At 47.3% G+C, this 17,722-nt stretch overlaps 1 protein-coding gene and 1 long non-coding RNA gene across 7 annotated transcripts in view; one reads left to right on the top strand and one right to left on the bottom strand.

The window, feature by feature from the left end:
• The window catches only part of LPP (LIM domain containing preferred translocation partner in lipoma), a 637,546-nt gene extending 623,133 nt beyond the window's left edge, over window positions 1-14,413 (bottom strand). Inside the window, exon 1 of one of the 6 annotated variants that reach the window (XM_023623171.2) lies at window positions 13,793-14,413. The gene's annotated coding sequence lies outside the window, so the exon portion shown is untranslated. Of the gene's footprint in view, window positions 1-13,612; window positions 13,720-13,792 lie in introns of those variants that run through there. The other 5 variants (XM_023623168.2, XM_023623172.2, XM_070243464.1 and 2 more) reach the window with 5 other exon arrangements.
• The window catches only part of LOC138919166 (uncharacterized), a 37,938-nt gene continuing 33,234 nt past the window's right edge, over window positions 13,019-17,722 (top strand). The window contains exon 1 of the long non-coding RNA XR_011429139.1: window positions 13,019-13,157. This is a non-coding gene — a long non-coding RNA (uncharacterized lncRNA). The remainder of the gene's footprint in view (window positions 13,158-17,722) is intronic.

The raw sequence follows: 17,722 nt of genomic DNA, 5'->3' as shown, positions 1-17,722 counted from the left end.
ATAACTGCCTTATTAAATCGAAATTGACTATTTTATTTGATAGAGAAATATGTCATCTTTTCTTACCATTTACCAAAAGCATGTCCAAAAATGGTCACAGTTGGCCCAAACTACTTGGGTGGGGGTTATTTTGTTTTCTAATCCTGCTTTAAAAATAAGTTTATTCATTTAAGAATGAAAGTAAATGTGAGAAAGAGTAGCAAGGAGTTATATACAAGGCTGAAGAACCATGTCATCATATTTTCTAAACCAAAAATCAGGATTCTGCTTTCTCAATGTAGATGTCGTTTGGAGATGTTGTTTAGATGTCACAATTCTGAAATTTCCCGATGTCTCCATGGTTTAAAAGGCTACTCATACAAAACATGAAATCACAGTTACTATTCCAATAGACGGCTGGCTCCGCTACCGAACAAGCTATATGACCCCAGGTAATTAACCTCACTCTTCTAGATCTCAGCTACACACATGTTAAATGGGGAGGTTGGAGTGGACCTCATTGACTTTATTCATTTATTTTTTATTTTTTTGGTAGTATGCGTAGCCCCTGGAACAGTGCCTGGCACATAGTAGGTACTCAATAAACACTGACTGAAAGAACAAATGAATGACTATGTAAATAAAGTTTAAGCACATCACAAGAACATTTTTAGCCCTTTCATACCAAGCATCTCCAGCCCTGACCATTTTTAATATTGCCACTTGACAATTCACACAAGGGAAAACAACTCTAAACCACTACTTGAGAAGTTTTCTCAGTAATTAAGGGAACGCAGATTAAAACAATAACGAAATATCATTTCTTATACACTAATTTAGCAAAGACAAATGCAAGTTAAAAAATTAAATCCTGGCGAAGATACGGAGAAACAAGTAGATTCACACTGCTAATGACTCTGCAAATTAGTACGGTCTTTCTGGAGGCTGAATGGCAACTGGTATGAAAAGTGATAAAAATATTCAGTGTTCTGTGCCTATAATTCTCTTTTGAAAGAAATTAAGACTCATCTAACCAGCCAATTAACATTTATTTAAGGTCTACCTACTGTGGGTCATACTCTATGAAGTAATACCACGGAAAAGGTCTTGGTTGTCTTATCATCTGGTCGGTTCACAGAGAGAAAGAGGACAGAGAGGACATTTTTCAGCAGCACCACATGATGGGCTTTGGTGCTCTACTACCGTGACCACAGAACTCCTTCTGCAATCTTGTCATGTGGAAGACACTATTATCCCCCTTTTCCAGATGAGAAATTGGAGGATCAGAGAGGCTAAGTAACCAGTACAAGGTTATATGGCTAACAAATGGGAGAGCCATGATTTGAACCCAAACCAGCCTGACTCTACAACCATCCATGCATTTTCTACCACAGCCCTACGGAGATAAGATACATATTCACAGAACCACGTAATACAAGGGACGAAACGGTAACCACCAAAAGGGAAAGTGGAAGTGCCAAGGAAATAATTGTCTTTAGGAAATAATTTAGAAGGAAGTGAAAGAAATTTGTCCACTGATGTTTACACCGCATTTTTTAACATATTGAAATGCATTTAATTTTCTTTAAAAACTGAAAACTATCCTAGTGCCCACACGGGTAACATTTAAAGGAGGATTTACCAATTTCAACAAACCCTTAGTTATGTAAAAGATACATATAAAACCGAGGCAAAAACAAGAAAGAGTTTTTTGGTAATAATATTAAGTGGACGGAAACATCATTCACATACAGAAAAGTACGTACGTACTTTTGGGGGGTTAAGGTTAAGGTTATGGTCTCGTAAGAGATCAGAGAGAGGTATTCAGGTGAAAGAGTTTTCGTGGGGGATTTTTGGTGTTTTTTTTTAATGAAGTTGAGTAAATGTATTCTAAATGAGTTCTTTTTCATTATCTTTTGGTAACACACTGAATAAGGTTTAAAGGAGCTCAGTTAGGTTTTTTTTTATTACTAAATATATTCTTAAAACTCAAGTTGTCATTTATAACTTTATTTACATTATTCATTCATTCATATGTTCACTCAACAGACATTTATTAAATTCTTACCACCTATCTGGATCCACAATGGATATTAAGAATATGAATGTGAACAAAAGCTAGAGCCTGTCTAGGGGATCCTCACAGTCTTGGAGCAGAAAGAACCTGAAACTGAACCAACAGAAAACCCAAGTTCAAGTCCTGCTTCAATGTCCAATTAGCTTGGGTGCTGGGCAAGTCATTTAATCTTTCTTAGATTCATGTTCTTGATCAGTAAAACTTGGACAATAATAATAACTACTCAGAGGACTACTGTGAGGATTTACCTGTAATTTGTAGGAAAATACACGATTAACTCCAAAACACTATAAAAATGGCGACTGGTTGAAAGTGTCATAACTATACTGATGGGTTCCATGCTGATTAGGATCATGAAGGCTGGCCCAGGCCACAAAGATCTCCCTGGCGAGTGTGTGTTAACTTATTGGCACCAAAATGGTTGTTCCCTTGATACTTGCATGTTCCCTCACTACTCTGCCCTCCATTCTTAGGACATAATCATCCATTTTTAACTGTCTCTGCCTTCTGTCCAATTTGACTAAAATGCTCTTGAGGAGCCAAATGCACAGAAGATCCCTGGGTAAGATCATTATAAGTATCTTTTCCCAGGAAGGAAGGAAGGGAGGAAGGCAGGAAGGAAAGAAGGAAGGGATAAACAAAAAAGAGGCAGGGTTAACAAACCTCAAAGACATTCTAGATCAAGTCTTCAAGCAATGTCTGAGTTTTCACTCTAACATTCCAACCAGCCACCACTTGAATATCTCCAGTGATTAGAGATTCAATAACTCTAGAAAGAGCCAATTTCATTCGGAATTAAGAGATTTCATAGAACTCCTAAAAAGAGATCTTCCTCTTGACAAACAGCTATCTCAACAACCATGTCTCTGTCACCCTTCCAAAGAGACTGGGAAGAGGATGAGATCACCTTGGGGTTATGCTGGGACCGGGGCTGTGGACTTTGCAAGTGTCACCTGCTCAGGGTCTGGATTTCCTCTTGTTTCAATGAGAAGATTGGGTGACCTCTATTCTACCTGTCAAACGTCCCTCACATCCTTTGCCTCAGCCTGTACACAGCTTCCCTTTATCTTTTGCCTGGATGATTGCAGGCAATAGTCCTAGACATTTCACCATCTCTAGTACCCGATCCACCAATCCAGCACACTGTAACCAATTACTTTGCTAAAGCACAGATCCAATCACCTCACTTCCCTGCTTGATGCTCCTTTCACAGTGCAGCCTCAACTCCTTAGTCAGCAATATAAGCCCTAACTCAACTTTTCACCGTGATTCCCATGGCCTCTCTACTATGTAGTCCATCCCCAATGACTCCAGTTTTCCAAGGCACCATGCACTTTCTCACCTCCATATGTCCACCCGTGTTATTTGGATGGGGACAGAGCTACCCTCTCCTCCTCTAGCCCACCAAACAAATTCCCACTTATCCTTCAAGGCCCAATCAAATGACAGTCTTCATCTGTGAAGTTTTCCCCAGGTCCCCAGAGTTAGTCATGGTCCAATCAGAGCCAGCAGATGTTTTTGGCATTCATGTTTTCATCCCCAAAACCGAAGCCAGAGTCACTCATTCATTCACAGTGACACCTGGCATGTGGTGTCAAATGAATGAACACACAAATGTGTCAAATATGTGGTATCTTTACGGTCCTGTCCAGCTGCCATTACTGGAACCCTAATACATATTCTCCAAGTGAAGCTGCTAGGCTGCGGACAAGAAGAGAGATTTCCAGGTTGGAAAAGACCAGACTACTGGAAAGCTGACCTACCTTTCACCTCATTCTAAGAAAAGGTGCTACTTACCCTCCAGGTCACTGCAGAGTTTGCCTTTCCCATGAGTCAGGGCACACCCCGCCCTCTGGGTGGCAGCTCCCTACTGCAGTTCCTGAAAATGATTCTTTTTCATACCAAACAAGACAGAAGCTGCAGGCACCAACTAAATTTTTTTCTTTCTGGGAACTAAACAAGAACCACCTTCAGTGGAAATTCATTAGGAAGAATAAGTACAGGTTACATTGGTGACCTCTGGGCACAGAATTTAGGACTGACTGGGCTTTCATGGTTATAGCCAGAAACCTTTATCAAGATGGGCCAATGGATAGAAAATAATAGATTCAAAAACCCAGCAAAAGTACACACATGGACAGAGAAGCAATCTTATTTCTTTTTTTTTTTTAAAGATTGGCACCTGAGCCAACAACTGTTGCCAATTTTTTTTTTTTTATGCTTTATCTCCCCAAATTCCCCCTGGTACATAGTTGTATATCCTAGTTGCAGGTCCCTCTAGTTGTGGCACGTGGGACACCGCCTCAACGTGGCCTGACGAGCGGTGCCATGTCCGCGCCCAGGATCCGAACCAGCGAAACCCTGGGCCACCGCAGCGGAGCGTGCAAACTTAACCACTGGGCCACGCGGCCGGCTCCCAATCTTATTTCTTAAGTACTAGTACCCAGAGCAATTTTAGCTGCCCCATCATATCTTGGACTAAGCCTTCCTGCCCTTTGATGTCTAACCCAAGGCCCAGCACTTCCAACGGGCTTCTACACATGGGTTAGTAGACTTGCACGCACCAGCAGTGCTCCATCTGTACCACTCTCATGGCACTTTCTTAAATTCTAAACAGGTATTTACATGTTTTTATCAACCCTAATAAACTCTAAGTTTCTACAATCTAGACATCCCCTTCAAACATCCTCAAACCCAACCTTTCTAAAAGTAGTTCATTGAACAAACATTTATTGAGCACCCAACATCTCCTCTAACAAAAACAGCAGATGCTTGTTGAGTGTTTACGTTAGGCCTAGTGGTATACACGTTGCTTGGACTACCTCACTCAATACTCACCAACAAGAAGGGTGGCCAGGCAATTTCTCCTCCGAATCAGAAAACCTCTGAGTGAAAGGGGACACTCTTAATATTACACTGGGACACAGATATAAACCAGGGCTGTGCTGGGCAAAGCAGCAAGTATAGTCCCTCTACCTGTGAAGCAAGATCTGTTGCTACAGCCATTTTTACAGACAAGAAAACTGAGGCTGACATTAAGGATAGGAATCCTTCAATATCCAAAAAGTGGTCTGCTAAAGATGCCGAGAAACCCACACTACATATGTCCACTGCCATCTTCTCTTAAGGGGGATGGGACTTCTACCTCCTGAAGCCATCTCAACATGGCAGCTGATCTGCTGGTTAATGGCCTGAGTGACCAAGGAATGCTGACAATGGTTATGGCAGGAAAACTGCCTATACTGGGGGTGGAATGAGGCCAAAGCACACTTCTTGAAAGTCAGTGAAATAACGCTGCCTTGCCCTGACCCTCCTGCGTACCTGTCCCACGAAAGGTTCCCACACAGGGTTCTCAGGGACGCCTAGCACCACCCTCAGCACCAGCTTTCCATCTGAACTACAGGGGGCTTTGATGTGAGGCCATGACACAAGGAATTACTGCAGTAGAAGCAAACCACGAGGGCTGAAAAACACAAACACAACACAGACAAAGCCCAAGAGAGAGTGAGATGGTCACAAGGGAAGAAGGGACATTGCACAGCCATTCACTGGTGACTAACCATCTCTCTGCACAGCCTGGAAACGGCTGTGAACGTCTGTGGCGTTCATCTCCCTTGGCAGAGCACACTATTCTCAACAGTGGTGCCCTCATTAATAAGAAGCCTAAAAATGAGTAAATCAGTAAACCAAATCAGGCCTGTGGCTACTCCAGGGAGCACCCTCCACTAAGTGGCACAGCTACGGTTTGAACTGGGAGCTACCTAGGTCTGAATCCCATGATCTCCACCAGTAGAGTAGGGCGTCATCACTGTTTGCTAGATACCATGCTGGGCACCAGGACTTTGTACACAACATGGCCACATTACACATTATATCACTGTCCATAAAGCATAAAGTCATGGAAATTTCTCTGGTTCTCATAAATGCATTGTGATATATCACATGATCTCTATTTGAAGGGAATGGACTCAGGGGTGTTCTGGAACTCGCTTTCGATCACAGAGGTAGTGGGTGACTCAAACACAGGTCTTTGTTCTTCCTAAGCCAAAAACTGTTGGTGGATGGTACTGACAAATGGCAGCATGAAGAAGCCCAGACCCTAGGGTTCCTAGGTCTCCAACCTGATTCTCACTGGTCTTCCAAAGTCACAGACACAGGCAGCTAACGCTACTAATTAGCACACAATGGAATAACAAGAACAATGGTTTCTCACCTACAGATAGGGCTGGCTAAGGACTCTCGCATCAATTTCTCATGCTTACCTGTAGAAGTTAAGGGGCAGGACAGGAGTTTTGGAGATGGGAGTCTGATTCTCATGCTGCCACTTAAGGCCGAGCACCTCCATGGGAAGGTTTCTTCACACCTGAATACCTGCCCACACTCTGCAAGACAAGACTGAGCCTGCTGACCCTTCTCATGGATTGCAATTGGGAGCTAAGTAATAAAAACAATTGTACAATGCATTCGCCACATAAAAAGTGCTACGAGGGCTATGAAATCCTATTGGGCTCTGTGACATGGGTTGTGATGGGCAGGTTTAAGAAGGAAGGAAAATCAGGAGGCTCTACCCTGTCATGGATCGAATACTGGCACCCTGAAAACCTTCAGGCAAGCAAAAATCAGTAAAAATAAAAGGGGATGGCCGGGGTGACGATGGGGGCTGTCACAGGCAAGGAATCTGGAAGCTATCTGGAGTCAGAAGTTTGGTTCTCGCAAGTAGGCAACAGGCATGAATGGCAGTAAAATAAATAAATCCCCAACCACAAACACACTCAAACTGAACTGTCTCAATCACTTTGTTTTCAAAGTGCAAAGCACAAGGTTCATGCCCAGTAACAATGATCTCGGAGTTACATCTCCTCCCAAATTCTGCAAAGCAAAGCCCCTGGGGGTGGGGCTGGGGGTGGGGCGGCAGGGTGGAGAAGGAATGTGTCAGGCTAGGCTCAGCAGAAACTGAATCAAAAACACCTCTGAAAGAGGGCTGGCCGAGGAGTAAGGGCTGAGGTCCAACTCCAGCTCTGCTGACAAAAGGGTGACTAAGCAAGTCTGTCCATTTCCCAGGGCCTCGGTTTCCTCACCTATGCAATGAGGGAGCATCAGGTCACTCTGGCCACCAAGGCCCCAGCCCACACTTCTAAGGCAGGAACTGGCTCCAGCTCATTGCTTCTCCTGTTGCCTACAAGCTTTGGTGTCTATAAAACAACTTTTCTCCAGCCAAGGCTGAATGCTGGCAAATAATTAGAAGGACCAGAGTAGGAAGTGAGTTGCCTGATATGACTGTAACAGCAAATAGCTTCTGGAATCCATTTTTCCCTCTCTGCTGACCTGGTACAGGCCCGGCATCTCCTGCCCTGGAACATTTCAGCAGCCTCCTAGGAGGGGTCCCTGGCTCTGGTCTTGACCTGCTATCTCTCTGCCACCAGAGCTCTCTGACACAGCGATCCAACAACACCCTCCTTTGCTCACAAAGTAACAAAAGCCCTCCTGCCCCCCCTCATGAAGATCCTTAATTTTTTTTTTTTTGAGGAAGATTAGCCCTGAGCTATCTGCTGCCAATCCTCCTCTTTTTGCTAACATCCATGCCCATCTTCCTCTACTTTATACATGGGACACCTACCACAGCATGGCTTTTGCCAAACGGTGCCATATCTGTACCCAGGATCCGAACCGGCAAACCCTGGGCTGCCGAGAAGCAGAACTTGCATACTTAACCACTGCGCCACTGGGCCAGCCCCTGGAATGAAGATCCTTGAAGAAAAAGCCTCATATGTCTGAGTACACACGTGCTGAACCGGACACAAGAGATTGAGGTGTGTGATCACACATATGTGAGGTAGAAGGAATGATTTCATGCCACAAGGTGGGTTTTCACCTTGAACTTAAAGGATCAAAGGTTTACAACAGGTTAGAGATGACAGAAAGGCCTGGAACTCCAGATAGAGAAAACAGCAGAAGCAAAGGCATGGATAAGAAAACCGAGGAATGTTCAAAGACAGCACAAGCACTTGGCTGTGTGAGGGAAAAGAGATAAAGCAGTGTCAACTGCATGACTCTTAGGTCTCGTTTCCAGATGCCACTCTAATCTTGACCATGAAGGTGGGACCACCACTGCCACCTGCGGCAGACACTACATAGGTGATTTTCAGTCCAGTCGTGGGACCCCCCAGGCCCAAGCTTCTGGGTCAGCAAAAACAGTCCCCCTCCCCCATCATTGCTATAAATCAAGCCAACCCCTTTCCTCACCTAACAATTATTTCCAGCGTGCCTCCCATGTGCCAGGCACTCCTGTGGCCACCAGGAATATGGCCATTAACAAAGCAGGGATCCTTGCAATCCTCATGAAGCTTCTTTGAAAGTGGAGGGGAAACAGACTAGCAAATATATATGGTCAAGTGGTGATTTGTGCTTATACTGTGTCAGTAAACGTTCATTCATTTAACAAATAGTTACTGAACATTTTCAGGGCACCAGAGACAGAGGGATTCAAAGATGAAAAATCCAAGGTCTTACCACATTGCTGGGTGCCATTCCTAGGATCTGTCTCCTCTCACCAGAAAATACCTTTATCTGTGAGTCATCAAAATGCAAATGACACACCTGAGGCAGGGCAGCAACAGGAAGGACTTGTGTTGATCCCTCAGAGTCCTGAGCCAGAAAGCCTTCTTGGAGGAAGGGGTCTAGGTGGCCCAGCAGACGGCAAGATTCAACAGAAGCTATGTGGCTCAGCTCCAGAGGACATCTAGCATTGTCGCAGCAGCCATACATAGATCAAGGCAATGACTGAGATGAAGACCCTCCAACACTTTACTACTGTGTTATTTTATTGCCCCAACTGCCTCTCTAAAGAGATACATCAAATCCTTATCAGTGCGGCCAGCCAGGCCACCGAGTCATTAAGTTCACCCACTCCGCTTTGGCGGCCCCAGGTTTTACCAGTTTGGATCCCGGGCGTGGACATGGCACCACTCATCAAGCAATGCTGAGGTGGCGTCCCACAGAGCACAACCAGAGGGACCTACGACTAGAGTATACAACTATGTACTGGGGGGCTTTGGGGAGAAGAAGAAGAAAAACAGATTGGCACAACATCTGTTGCCAATCTTTAAAAAAAAAAATCCGTATCACTACAAGAGACTGGGGAGGGACGATGTTAGGAGGGGCAGATGGTTTGCTAGAGAGGTTCCGTCCTCTCCAGTTAGGTTTGGGGAGGGAAGACACCCACAGAACAGAGGGAATGGTAGCATCTTAAGAGAGAAGAGGCTGGGACAGCACTAAGGTGGAATTGAGAAGCCTGAGAGCCCACATGAACACTCGACTGCAAGCCCACTGAGGTCAATGAATTAAATTTCAAGGAAGAACACAGAAAAACAATGTTGAGGTGCACTTTTCATTCTGTGGGCACAGAAGAGACAGGCAAAGGTTCCAAACTCAACCATGTCGTTTAGTAGTTGTGCAACCTTATTTAACCAAACTCATTTTCTCATCTTCAAAATGAGACTGATAAATCAGAAAATCTATTTTAATGAATCAGCATGAGAATTAATAAGCACATAAAATGTTTTCAAAATTATATTATTATTATTACTATTAAGAAGGAATAATAGGGGGGCCAGCCCTGCAGCCTGGTGGTTAAGTTCAGTGCACTCTGCTTCGGCAGCCTGGGGTTCACAGGTTCAGATCCCAGGCACGGAGCTACACAACTTGTCAGCCACGCTGTGGCAGTATCCCACATATAAAGTAGAGGAAGATTGGCACAGATGTTAACTCAGGGTCAATCTTACTCAGGAAAGAAAAAAAGAAGAAGAAAGAAACAATGAAAGGAAGATAAACATTTTCTAGCCTCAATTCTGTGGCTTACCTGCTACTAAGCACAAATGCCATTAACCCTCTGGCCACCCACCCACCCTATTTGTAGAACGTCAAGAGCAGTGCAATCCTCACATATACATCTCTTTTCTGTGACCAGAGTTAGGAATGCATCAGCCATTTCCTCCACGCCTCCAGGCAGTCTAGAGCAGACTCCCACAGCACACTTCCACTCTTTCCTCCCTTCCCCTCACCTCGGCCTGATACACACCTCAAGCCCACGGATTTCCACCCAGACAGTAGCTTCCCACACCACATACAGCACAACTTCACCTCCCCCTTCTTCACCTGGGTTTCTTCTAGCAAGAAGCAGCCTTCCAACGCCGTACTCCAGGAAAACTCCCCACCCACCAAGGTGCGTTCTGAGCTAGGACTCCTAATTATTGCCCAGGGTCAAAGTCTTGGGTTCGCTGAACCAGTTACTAAATGCGTTGCTCTTCTTCCTGCATTACCATCTCAATACCTAATCCCAGAGATGGTTCCAGAGTCCCTGCCCAGGCTTGTCCTCCTGTCAGTCTCTAGAGAACCATTTAATGGGCTCTACAGCCTACAAGATAAATTTAAATCTACTTAGCAAAAAATAAAAGTCCTCTCTTGTCTCCATTTTCCACAGCCCCCTTCATGCCAGCCATTCCAAATACAGCGTCAACAATAAATCTGCTTTCCTGAGTCTGCATATGCCTAACGGGGCCTTCTTCCACTTGGGCAACTCCTACATAGCCCTAAAGATTCTCTTCGGACACCCCTCCTCTGTGGTGGCTTCCCTGAAGTCGACCCTCCTCAGCACAGAGCAGCCAAAACATACCCCTAGAACAGCACCCTCCTCCCCACACACCCCACCACGTGCTCCTCAAGGATAAGGACCATGTCCTTCTTATCTTCGTACTCCCAGGGCCAGCCTGTTCCTGGTTCACAGGAGGTAAGCTCCACACTAATGTGCCTCATGCACTGCTCTTCTCTTTTCTGTGTGAGAACAGCAGTGGGCTCCATCCTCTGGCTTTACCACATGACCTGGCATCTTCTATCTCCCTGTCCATTTTCTATTTAACACAGTAAGTCTCTGGGCTAAGGGGACTTCCCAGTCCTCCTGAGTTACTCTCTGCCCTTGGCCAAAAACCCATCATCGCTCCAAAATCTTAAGCCACAGTTCTGAAATCAAATCCAATCTGACTCTTCCTCACTTCCCAATTAACCCATGTTCGCTCCACAGCAGGGTAAAGCACATATTAAAACCAAGAGTCAAAGTTCTGGCTTGTAATTTTAAGGACATCTCTAATAAGCTGTGTAACCTTGGGTTAAAATGGAGACGACAGTGTCACCAGGCCCAATTCTCAGGGAATTTTTGAGATTCAAATGGAATATTGGATGGTAAAGTGTTGTGTAAAGAAGAAAGCTTGGCACATTCATAAAGGGTTTGATAAACAAATTTTATCAAATCTAAACCATGGACTGTAAGATGTACCATTACCAACTTAGAAAGAAAAACCGCTCAACTATGACACATCTGCGATTACAAGACAACCCAATTTCAGCGATATTAAAATTTGAAAACGTGTGTTTCACAACTGATGAAATACAACTTACTTGTCTCAATAAAATACAAGAAACTGCTATAAAATTATATTTGCCAATGGTGCATAATAGATACTCAGTAATATATGTCAAGTAAATGAGAAAACACCCACTGATAATATTTGTAGGCCAAATGATTGCCTCTCTCACTGGAACTGGGCAGCAGCAGGCTTCCCAACGCCAGTTCCTCCCCTCTTAGTCACGTCTCAGCCTGCTCCAAACCCTCCAAAGGATGCTTGAAGTCAGCGCCAAACTCCCCAGCCTGGCATTTTTAAGGCCCTTCACAATCAACCCTTGTTTCCCACCAACCACTGCCTGAAAATGAGCATCCACCTCCCCCAGAGCAATGACCCCTCCACCAGAATATGCCACCCCAAAAAGGGTCCTACTCAGTCCCAGTGATAGTACAGCTCAGCTACTCCTCCCTCTGCTCACCCGCAAAGCCAATTCTAGATGTGCCCAGTGCTGACAGGGAGCACGACCCGGGGGGAATGCCTAGGTTCCCTCCCACCATTCAGACAGCTAATCTCAACTACTTATCTCTCATCCAGAGTCTACATTCTAGACTAGAAAGGCCTGAGTGTTGGGCTTGGGGGACGGCCTTGCACAGATTAAATGCAAGATACACATTCTTCCTTTCAACTGGCCCCCTGGTGCTGGCAGGAACCCTGGATGGAGGAAGGCTGGTGACTGGGTACAGAGAACCCTATTGGGAGTTCTGGCTCCCCACCGTCCACCATTACTCCTGCAGGTTCTAAGACCAGCACCCACCTTCTCTGGGCCTTTATTTTTGCTTCCCTCTCAGTAAGAGGGAGGGAGGGTGAGGACTGAGGGAGGGAGGGTTAGCTGCTTTCTAGTCCTCCACTTAAAGGATTTCTTAAAATGCACGAGTCTGGCAGAGGTAAGCCACAAAGTCACTAACACTTTAGCAAGAATGAGTTGTCTTGGGAGGCGAACAATTTAGAAAAGGTGGAGGTGGTGGAAAGCAAAGTTAAGTGAGCATGGTACTTGGAAAGTAACTCAGAGATGACCCTACATTTTTGAATTCTGTGTTGAAGGCTGGAAGGCGTGGATCCCTGGGAAGAGATGGGAAGCCAGAGATCTTTCAGTTCCCCTAGCACCCCGGAGTCCCAAAGACACTGCTCTGTCCCAGTACTTAAGCACAATTCTACTGACTATCTCATCCAACATACCCCAGACCCCCAACATCATGTCCCCAACACAGTAACATTTACACTGTCATCTCCACTCTCCGCATTTTATTTAGTCTTCTCTGGCCTGCAGTTCCCGCGTGCAAAGGGCCTTCCTCCATGTCGTCGTCTGGCTTCAGAAAATTCCCCATCCTTCAAAAGCCCTGATGAAGCGGCCCCCAAAAGGGCCAGCTCAGATCCCACCCCAGGGACCAGGAAATCAGACTCCTCTCCCTGAGCCCCTTAAAAACTTTATCCACACCTTTTCCCCAGCACTTGGCATATCCTATCTTGGATCAGGTTTGGCTCCTCGGTTGACTGAGCGCTCCCTGAGAGCAGGAACTGGGCCTCCTCCGCCTCTCTAACCCAACCACCCAGCAGGGAGCCTGGCACACAGTGGGTGCTGGAGAAATGCTGGAAGAAGGGGAACGCGGAGTCGGGAGCCATCTATCTCAATTACGGCTGGGCCTCTGGTGAGTGACTGCGGGGCAGACCTTCCTTCTCTCTGGACCTCAGTTGCTCCAATTGTAAACTGGGGGGACTTGGATGACTGGGTTCCTAGGCCCCTTCCACGGTGACAACTGTGATTCCGCGAAAGCTCCAAGCGTCGGGGTGTGGCCCCGCCCCCTGGGCGCCCAGAAAAGCCCGGGCAGGGGGCGCGCGGCGCAGGTCTCCAACCCCGCCCAGCCCACAGTCGACGCTTCCCGAAAAACTCGGGGGCCCCCTCCCCGCTGGCGTGCACCCCGTGATTGCGCCGCGGCCGGCACTTCCGCCCCGCGGGCCCTGCGGCCCGGGCAGGGCGCACGCTCCGCGCCCTGCGCCCGCGGTCCTGCCCCCTCGGAGGCGCCCGCGCCCGGGGAGGGCTGGGGGTTCCCGCGGCGCCCGCGGGCGGAGGGTGGGGGAAAGGAAGGAGGATTTGCAACAATACCTCGGGGAGGAGGCAGCCGGGGCAGCGGCGGCGGCGGCGGCGGCTGGAGGCGGAGGCAGAGGCGCAGGAGGAGGTGCCGGGCACTCCCCCTCCCATTGTCCCCAGCCCCGGCCAGGCCCGGCCCCGCGCCCCGCACCGCGCCCCGCGCCCCGCGCCCCGGGCCGTGCAGGCAGCCCTTACCTTGCAGCGCCCGGCTCTCCCCCGCTCGCTAAAGCTACTTATCCCGGGAAAGCTCGCGCGGGGCCCGGGAGCGAACCCACAGACAAAAAGTGAAACTTCGGCAGGGCTGGAGCGGCTGCTGGTTGGTGCCTTTCCCCCTCCTTCCTCCCCACCGTCCCCACCCCCTCCCCTCGGTCTCCCGTGCGGTGCCCTGAGAGCTGGAGGCTGACGTCAGGGGCCTGAATTCCTGACTTTGCCTGCACGCATTTGTCCATGTAAGGTATGGGAAGGCGGGTGCCCGCGGGGCTGCCGCGCCGCGCTCGCCCGGCGGGGGAGGGGGTGCCCGCAGCGGGCGGCGGCCTCGCCAAAAGGTGGGCGCACAGAGGGCATTTTATTTCCTGGGAGGAAGAGGAGGAGACGCGGGGTGCAGGGAGCTGGGAAAGAAGGAAGGGAAGGAGGGAGGTGTGGAGGCTCTGGCTGCACTGGAGGAAGAGGAAGGAGACGTAGAAAGAGGAAGCGGCCGAGAGGAGGGGCTGCAGGAGCAAGGGGGAAACCTGCGTCTGCTATGAAGGCACCAAATTAGGGCTCTGAGCCTGAGCTGAAGAGATCCTGCCTTGGAATCCCCTTCCGATCGTGAGCCCCGCCCTGGATTCCCAGCAACACTCAAAACATACTGGCTGTCAGAGCTGGCAAAAACCAGCTTCCAGCCCGTCCACTCACTCTGAGAACACTGAAGCTCTCGGAAGAGAAATGACTTGTCCAGAGTCATACATGCCACACATGGAGGCGCAGGACCCAGATACTCAGCCCCCCAGTGTTCTCGCCGCCAGGCAGGGCCCTGAGTCCCTCCTTCACACTCTAGCTTAGATAGCGGACAAGGCGGACCACCCTGTGAAGAGATTTCAGACTTCCCTTGTCCCGAGAGTCAGTTCCTGGAAGGTTCTGATTGACCGTGACCCTGAATAGCAATGACAATCAGTTCCTTCAGGGCAACTTCCTCTGACCGATACTCAAAGAAACAAACCCCTGGAGTTCATTTACTTCACAGCCCTGTCCGGAAGCCGAGAAAGTGTACTCTGCTTAGAGCTTCAAAAAAGATCTGTGAACTGGGTGAACGAGTTTAAATAAAGGCAAGCCTGTTCTTGGAAAGTTTTAGTCGGATTTTTTTCCTCTGACGTTTGTAAATATGAGCAACCATGAGAACTACTATTTACTATGTCATGGGGTCACCTATAATGCGTATAGCGCGAGGCAGCCATTGCCTGGAAGGGTTCCAGACTGGGGACTTTGTTTCCTTGTATTTCTGTCCTAGGGATATCTGAAATAATCCCTCCCCTCAGCGTATCAGAAAAGCACTTTCTCACCGGTTTCTTAGATCTTCATGATAGGTAGGACGCATCGTAGTCCCTCTTTTACATTTGAGGAAAAAACTCAGGTAAAGTGACTTACCCCACACAGAAGCACCTGAACTCACCTCCCCGCATCCAGGTCACCTGACTAATCCTGTGATATTTCCACCCAACCAGGAGACCCTGACCTCCAGCAGGACCTAATTCCCACTCATGAATGTTAAGAGTGCTCTGAGTTACCTCGTCATGACACTTCCGAAACTTGGTTTTTGGGGGATTTGCCGGGACTTTTTTGATCAAGAATTAAAGAAATAAATGTAGTAATTTGTTTAGATATTATTGCACTTGCCGTTTATTGAGCACCATCTTTGTGCAAGGTCTTTGAATTAAGATATTCCTGGGTTCAAATTTCTTAATCTCTCTTACTCTCAATTTCTCATCTACACAGACAAAAACAGGAAAATAGTAGCGGAGAGAGAGGGTCCGGAGTACCTATTCCGTGCAGTAATGAAATATTTTTCTGTTTGCAACTAATATAGTTTGAAATAGGAAGTATCGGCTCTTAAAGAGATTTTGTTCTGGAGCTTTAGAAACATCAGATCCTGTTACAACACAATTCACTTACTCTGTCTTCAGCATTCCAACAAACTCACATTCTGAGTGTTGCTGTTTAATATGAAAAAATTCTGGTATCACCCAAAGTAAGGACGGCTTTACCCAATCCCCATCAGATATAACGGGACTTGACCAGCATCTCTCTTTTCTTTTCCCCAGTAACCTACTTATAAAGAATAATAGGATTCTAATGAGGATTAATAAGATTTAATAAGGTATAATTAGAGTCATTCATTTCCTCCATCATACACATTATAAGAGTGCTGTGTTGGATCCAGAAATGCTAACTAATTATGTTGAAACTGTCGTATGGGTGTGTTGGAGAAGATCACTGAGTTTCTCCTGAAATATTTATGAATTGCTCAGGTGGGCATAGGGTTAGCAAGGGCATTCCATAAAGTTAATCACACAAGATAATTTCGAGTGACGAGGCACTCACCAGACGGATAAGAGGCAAAGTCATAAATTGGATGCGTGGCAAACCGCAGGCGGTGTTGTCATCAGTGCCAACCCAAACCAAAAGCCTCGCGCTCGTTTGCTGCTCTGGTTTCTTTTGCCTTCTCACTTTTCTCAACATCCCTATTAAAACCTGCTGTGTGCAGGGGCTGGGGAAAGAAGGGAAGGCTGTGTAAATTTGTAGAGTCAGTGCTAGAGAAATGCAGGTTTCCCAATTCAGAGACTAAAAGAAGCATGGAATTTCTGATGGGACGGAGGTCACGTGATCCGAGGATTGCACCCTGGTGGCCTGAAGGCCTATAGAAGCATGCTTTTTGGTCCAGTGACGGCACAGAAGACTTCGAGGAGGGCTGGGCTGTGGTCCACCATTCCCTTGCATTTAGTACCATCCCCTACCCAAAGGCCTTTGTTAGCTTATGTCAGTGCTTTCTTTGTGCTGATGATATGCCAGGCAATGTTCTAAGGATTTTTCATGTGCATTTCATTTAACCCTCCCAAAACCCTCCTGAGGTCACCTGTTATTTGCTCTATTTCGCCCATGAGGAAAGTAAAGTCCAGGGAGGTTAAGTATCTTGCACTTAACACACAGCCAGTACGTGGGTAAGCTGAGACTCCCCCCTGAGCCCAGGCAGCCTGAAGGTTTGCTCACTCACTGCGGAGTGACCATCTGGTTTCAGTCGGAACACTCCAATGTGCAGAACTCATAATCTGCCACAGCTGACCAAAAGGAAAAGATATGAAGAGGCTCCTGGAGAAATAATAAGGACAAGAGGGGAGTGGAAGATGGAAGGTAAATACCAGTCTCATGTTGCCTCTCCCCAGCTTCAAACCCATCAGGCCAAACTCCTTCATGTGGTTTTTACGGCCCTTCAGCCTTCTTTCTGCTGGACTTTCACATGCCCTCACCCTCCAGCCAACTGAAGTTCTAGTGGTTTCCCAAATACCTCTTACCTGTCCATGCTCATCTGCCTTTACACAGGTTCTTCTTTCTCCCGGGAGCCCCATTTCTTCCCCATCTACCTGGCAACCCTTACGTAGCCTATTCAGACTCCTCTTAAATATCACGTCGTCTGAGGTCTTCCCGCCCCCCCCCCCCCCTCCAGGGGATGCATTGCCCCTACAGAGTGTGCCTGTCACTCTGTACTTACCCTCAGTCCATACGACTCTGGATCATGTCTTTGTCACCTTGTCTTTCTCTGCTACTGAACTGAGAGTGTAGTTGCTCTGAGTCGTTAACTTAGTGCCTGCCTTGACCACTGTCAGCATTCAACTGTTTTCGTCTTCATCGTGGTCTTCGTCTTCGTCTCCATCTCCTCCTCCTGGCGCTTCTCCCCTCCTCCCCCTCCCTCCTCCTCCGTCTTCTTCCTGATTGAAGGCAGAGGAAGATGGAGAAGCTATGGGCCTGGGTGTTTAAATACAGTCAGATAACTTGTTCAAGAGATGAGGCTTGGCTCTAAGCAGACCAGTGGGAAAGGAGAGAAAGAATCAGAGGATCTGGCCATTTGGGAGTAGAACCAGGACTGCCATGGGG

This window comes from Equus caballus, chromosome 19 (assembly GCF_041296265.1).
Source record: "Equus caballus isolate H_3958 breed thoroughbred chromosome 19, TB-T2T, whole genome shotgun sequence".
In the NCBI taxonomy this organism is placed as follows: domain Eukaryota; kingdom Metazoa; phylum Chordata; class Mammalia; order Perissodactyla; family Equidae; genus Equus; species Equus caballus.
This window is presented reverse-complemented; position numbering and strand designations above follow the sequence as displayed.